This window comes from Populus alba, chromosome 7 (genome assembly GCF_005239225.2).
Source record: "Populus alba chromosome 7, ASM523922v2, whole genome shotgun sequence".
NCBI classification, from domain to species: Eukaryota; Viridiplantae; Streptophyta; class Magnoliopsida; order Malpighiales; family Salicaceae; genus Populus; species Populus alba.
In genome coordinates this window covers 10,855,008-10,861,579 of record NC_133290.1, presented here as the reverse complement: position 1 = coordinate 10,861,579, position 6,572 = coordinate 10,855,008, and the positions used below count along the sequence as shown (strand labels likewise).

General features: G+C 37.6%; 1 pseudogene; it reads right to left on the bottom strand.

Annotated features, from left to right (window-relative positions):
- Positions 1-3,666: 3,666 nt before the first annotated feature.
- LOC118043534 (alkane hydroxylase MAH1-like) lies at positions 3,667-5,400 on the bottom strand (annotated as a pseudogene).
- Between the last annotated feature and the right edge of the window lie 1,172 nt (positions 5,401-6,572).

The window sequence follows — 6,572 nt, the reverse complement described above, 5'->3', positions numbered from 1 at the left end:
GCAATATAAGTTTACTTATAGATATATGTAATCTCCAAAAAAAACTTAACACAGCTAAATATATCCAACCTGCTTGGATAAAAAAAAGTTGAATGATTCGGGTTTTGAATTTGTAAAATATTAAAAATTAGAATGGATATAATTATGAGCTCAAACTCGACCTAACTATATCAACGAAAACCTCTAATTTTCTTGAATAAATACAAAAGCAAATTCTTATACAAAACTAAATGCATTAGAGTGGGGAATGCGATATTTTTTCTTTAAGGTCTTAAGGGCCTGTAATTTTTGTACTTTGCTTTAATTTGGTTAAAAGAGCAACTACTTTGTTTTAATTCAAAACAGTGTCATAACTCTTTTTTTGGTTTTTTTCAATTACATTTTCTTTTTTTAAAAAAAAAAACTAAAACAGTATCGTTTAAAACGATACTATCCCCTTCTTCCCTGCGCATGCAGAGGCAAGGAAGAAGAAGATTTTAAATCTCCTTTTCCCGCTTAACATCTCCTTCTCCACCTCCCCACTTGCCTAAACTACTTACACAACCCATACTCTCGGAGAAACAGGAGACCCATGCCCCCCTCACCATGACGAAAAGCAGAAGACCCATGCCCCGGCCACCATGCCCTGTGCTTGTACAGGGTATGGTGAACCTCTCCTCAACTACCTATAAATACAGGGGAGCGAGCGACACAAGGGGGGGAGAACAGAAAACAGAGGGGAGAGTTTGTTTTTTAGAGGAGTGAAGCTCGGGCAAAACAGAAGAAAAAAAGGAAGAGGGGGGCGAAAGGTTTTGAAAAGAGAAAAGAGGGAAACATTTGAAAACAGAGAAGGAAGGAGAGATTTGAGAAAGAACTGGAGACGCGAACCACTGCCATCCTCCATCACCACCGCCACCAGCAGTGCCAAGTACCAACGCCATTGTAATTCTTCCTCAGCCTCTCACCATCCTCCTCCCCCTGTTGCAATACCCGCGAAGAAGAAGAAGCTGCACCTTTGCACAGACAAGAAGAACAGCAGCAGCACCGTCAATACCATTGCCAAGTCTTGGAAGTGAAAACGAAGAAGGAGAGAAAGGAGGAAGAACCACCGGTTGCTATTCGCATAGCCACCACCAGCGCCACCCTAGAGCCACTGCCAACTGCTGCCTTCCTCCCCGTCATTGATAACAGCCCTGCACCGTGAGAAAAAGAAGAAGCAAAAACAGAGACAGACAGAGGAAAAACAGAAACAGAGGAGAAAGGAGGAGAAGCCGTCACCTGGAACCACCATCTGCAGCCACATTCGGACACCACCGCCACCTACAGCATCGTCAACAACATCTACCACCACAGAAACATAAGAACAACCAGAAAGTGGGAGAAGGAATAAAACAGGGAGCAGGAGGAAGAACGAAGCAGAAGAAAAACACAGAACAGAGAAGAAGAACCGCCACAGAACCACCATCACAGCAGCTGCCACTTGGTTTCCCAGTCACCGTCTGCAGTCCCAGTCGCTGCCACCGCCACCAGCAGATAATAAAAGAAGAACAGAAAAATAGGGGGAAGCTGAGGTAGACGAAGAGGAGAAGAGAAAGGAAATGCAACGGCGTGAAAAGGAAGCACACAAGAGAAGAGGAAGAACCACCGTCCTCAGCCATGACCCACCACCACCACCACCATCGGAGACAGCAACCGCGCTCCCTCATTCCAGGTAACCTTCCTCCCCCTCTGCTGTCCATTTTTTGGTTCGTTTTCATTTGCACGCAGAACGTGAGCAATTCACGTTCTGCAGCAAATGAAATATAATTAGGTGGTTACTGAGCATAGCAACCAGCAGCCAGCCTTTTGTTCTTTCGGGTTGGAACATCAGCCTAGCCCCACGCGGCTGGGCTGAGTCCAGCCCTATAGCTGATGGGCCAGTATTTTTTTTTTTGGGTCGGGTTTGGCTCAACCCAAAATGAGTTGGCCCAGTCCAGTAAAAATATATTAAAAAATATTTTAAGAAAATTTGTGATTTCCCTGCGTATTTTTTTACTAAATTTTATTTAATATTGGTTTGTATTTTTATATCGTAAAAATACAAATTCAGTATTAAAACACCCAGTTTTCGTCAAAAACTTTTTTTTAAAAAAAATATATTTTTTTCATGCATACGGCCAAGTCTCTCAAAGAAAAAAAATTACATCATGTTTTCATTCAACAAAGAAAACTTCAAAAAAAAATTTGTTTTAGCATGCATTTTTGGCTTTAAATAACCAGTTTATTAAAGTCACGAGAACTTGGCTAATATTTCAATAATTTTAAAAAAATTATTTTGTTTTCTTTTAATATCAGGAATTATGAATTTATACGTAAAACGTATTCCTGATATTGAAAATGTAGTTCTTTTATAGACATTAGAACGGTTAAGTTTTACCCCATAAGATAAGAACCTATTTACTGAGAAAGGCTCTTCTTGAACCATATACAGAACAACATGATAAGACCTTAGATTTTTATTAGACAATAAAACAATGCAGCTTACCTTAGGTAGAGCGTATTTGGAGTGCTAATACCTTCCCTTTACGCAACTAGTCTTCATGCCTGATCTATGAGACCAGTTAGGGTTCCTAGTAACCAGAATACTAGGTGGCGACTCCCATTCCATTTTTCATTGATAAAAAGACAGGAATTCCTTGTTTCTTTATATTTTCCAGATACACACTCATGAGTGTGGAGGGCGATCGCCACGATGCCGCACACGTGCGACAACTAGCAAGGTAGTTTCTTTTAAAACATAATGTGTTTCACTAGAAAGCAAAGTATTGCCAAAACTCTCATTTTATTTAGACAACTGCTATAAATTTGATGTTTTTTAGGTGTTTTTTTTTTATGATTTTTTATATGTTGATGTCAAAAAAAAATTATTTTGATATATTTTTAATTAAAAAAAACATCAAGCACCACATTACTAAATACACACTCAATCAACATGGTCAAGATTAGCTCAACCATAACACTTTCTAAATATGGATGACATTTTAATTTGAATTAGATGAATACTACCCTAAATCAACCTGAATGAGTTGGTAATTTTTGGATAGTTATCTTAATTTATGAGTAATGAATAATGTATGAATATTGTCAAACTCAACTCAAAACTCAAACGTGAAACCAGTCCAAATCTGACTCAAAATAATTATTTTATATTACATAGATATATTTGCATAACATTTAGATTTTGTTTCAATATAATATGATATATACTATCTTAATATTGACATAAAACATTGATATATGTATAATTTTTATTATTTAATATATATATATATATATATATATATATTATTTTTTATTGAATATTGAATAATAATCTGACAATGAATACTCATATAGATACCAGAGGCCTGATGGATAATTTATGAATATCTTAAATTTTTTACTTGAAATAAATAATGAATAAAATATGAATATAAAAAAATTCCACCCATGAATACCCATTGTCATCTCTATTTTTAAATCTTTAATAATTATTGATCAGTGTTTCATCCAATTTTCCACATATTTAGCACCAAAGAAAATCAAGTGCGCGTATCTACCAGTTAGGTTAACTAGAGACATTAATATTTCAAAATCGCATAGTTGAAGAAGTTTATTAACGTTACATAAGTAAGCATGGAAGAGTTATTCAGTTCTCATAAAATTATTTCATTGCCATGATGAATATTTCAATAACATATTGATAACATAAGCCCTTCAGATACAATTATTTGCGGAGGAGCAAGAAATAAGCTTACACTTGCAGGCACAAACTCTGGAATCAAAGTCCAGAATCGGGCATGCATAATTAAACACATTAGCCACAGGAATTTAAACACAACTCCAATCACGGAAAGTACCTATTCAGATTTCAGATCCATTTCCTTGAAAGACTGACCTTTAAGCCATGCTTCATATGAAGAATGATGGAGCTACTAGGAGCTACAGGGTGGCCTTCCACAACGTGAACTTGGTAGTTGTGGATTATAGCAGCTGCTACTGCCTTCATTTGAGTGAAAGCAACACCTCTCCCCAAACAAGTTTCTTGGACCAGCATTGAAAGCTAAAAATTTGTATGAGGGTTCATGTTTGATCTTTCCACTGTCAGAGATCCACCTTTCTGGCTTAAATTCTAAGCAATCTGGTCCCCATATTGATGTCATCCTTCCCATCACATACACGGAAAATAGCACCATCATGTTCGGACCGACACGGTGCCCCGATGGAAGGACATCTGACTTTAGAGGTTCCTTATGCTGGAATGGGACAGGTGGATAAAGCCTTAACGTTTCACACAGTGCCCCATGGAGATAAACTAGATTGCTTAGCTCTTGTGTGCTAAATAGCCTCCAATTCTCCCTTTCTTCTGCTGGCATGGTTGATTTTAACTCTGCTCTAATCTTGCTTTCTACTTGAGGATTCTGAGAAACAAGCCAGAAAAACCAAGTAAGAGCAGAGCTAGTGGTGTCTCTCCCTGCTAGAAAGAAATTTACAATGGTGTCTCTTAGAAATTTGTCGTCTGTTTTTAATCCCATGATTTCAGGATGACTCATGTATGACGTTAACAAGTCAACACCATCTTCATCTTCTATCGTTGTGGTTTTCTTGCTGAGTTTTTCCCTTTTCCTTGATATATATTCTGCTACCATATGATCCAGCGTTTGCCAAGCTTCTTTCAGTTTCTGCTCTTGTCCAAACCCTAGCCACCTTTGTAGCTTCAAAAATATTTCTGGCCAGAGATGCCTATAAAATATTGCTTCTTCAGCATCATCCATTGCCTTTGAGAATTCAACTTGAGGGAATTCAATGGAGAGGCATCCTGGGTCATACCCCGTTACCAGTATGGAAGTGATATCAAATGTAAACCTTTGGAACACATCTTGTAAGTCTACCACTGAGCCTTGCTTAGCCACATGCTCAAGGACTGGAATGAGCCCTTTCTCCACCTTGTTCCAGCTACTCTTCACCAAGAACCTCTGAAACTGCTGGTCATTAATCAACATGTGAGCAAGTTTCCTCTGATTCTTCCACAAGTGTGAATCAGCATTGAAAATACCATCTCCAAGAATATCAAATATTCTAGAGAACATAGACCCCTTCGGAAAGTTTGAGAAGTTTGAGCTCATTATGTAATGTATGTTGGCTGGATCCACAGTGTTCAAGACGTTAGGGCTAAAAAACCAGAGGCTTTTGTATATAAAACTGCCCCCACTTAGCTGTATAACCTCTGCGATCCTTTCATATGGCCGGTGAAGGTTCCGGATAGAATCTGGCAGCATTCCTACAACCGGCCAGTTCCTCGGCAGCCTCTTTTTTTTGTTGCCGAAACCGCAAAAGATGGCCAGGGCAACAATTGCTAAGAAGATTTCAAGAAGCCCTGGTGATGCCATTGAAAGTGTCCCACAAGCTATCATTGATAGAGTCCTGATGCACTGAGTGCACATATATAGTATTTATTTTGGAATTAATTTCTTCTAGCCACCCAGATTTGTTGTGATTAAAAGCGCATGCTAACTTTCTCAATTAGGATTAGATTTCAAATCTCATTTTAGTTTTGAATTCAATGATTTGGATTAGGTAATAAATATAACAATAAGTTAAGTAGTTTCCAAAATTTTCCAATGACTAAATCATATTATATGAGTCATGTTTTAAATTGTGTCATCAGTTTAGAATTTAATGAATTGGATTAAAAAAATAAAGATAAAATAATAAGGAATTAAGTTTTTGTTTCCTTTTTTATTTGAATTAAATGTTTTGCATTAGACAAACAAATAAAATAATTAGTTACATTGTTGTCATTTTTAACTTAAAATAAATCATATCCATTTAATTTGAATCAATAATTTAGATTTAATTAAGAGCATGGTAGAAGATAACATGACAATCTTAGCTTGAGAATTATTAAATTTATTTTATTTCATGAGGCTGATGTGGGACACCATCCTTAAGATCGTTAGAGAGGAATTTAAGCTTCGTTCATATGTGAGTTGATCAGAGGATACATTCACCATCGAAGGAAAAAAACAAACATTATCACATATGTTGGGCGGAATCCGGCGACTGGTGATGAACTGATCTTTGCTCATCAGAGGAGTAAGCACACTGAGACACGATATTTTACGTGGTTCGGCAAAACCACCTATATCCACGGGAGAGAGTCTATTTATTAAAGATAGAGAAAGAATACAATAAATACATGGAGAAAGATCTCATCACTCAACTCCCATCTCTCTTGCTGCCCTTGCAGCTCTCTCTTTCTCTCTATTCTCTTCACATGCTCACACACTCTCACTCACACTTAGCTCTCTTTGCATGCCTCTTTTATAGGCAATGAATGGTCATCATGGAGGGGTCAACATGCCACCATTAGTGGCACTAATGGAGCTACCACTTGCTTGGTGGTGGTGGTCACTTGCTTGGTGGTGGTCACTTGCTTGGTGGTGGTGGTCACTTGCTTGGTGGTGGGGTATTGCCAATAAATGACAATATCCTAACAAGTTGATCAGAGGATACATTTACCATGGAAGGAAAAAAACAAACATTATCACGTATGATGGTAGAAAATTGTTTCA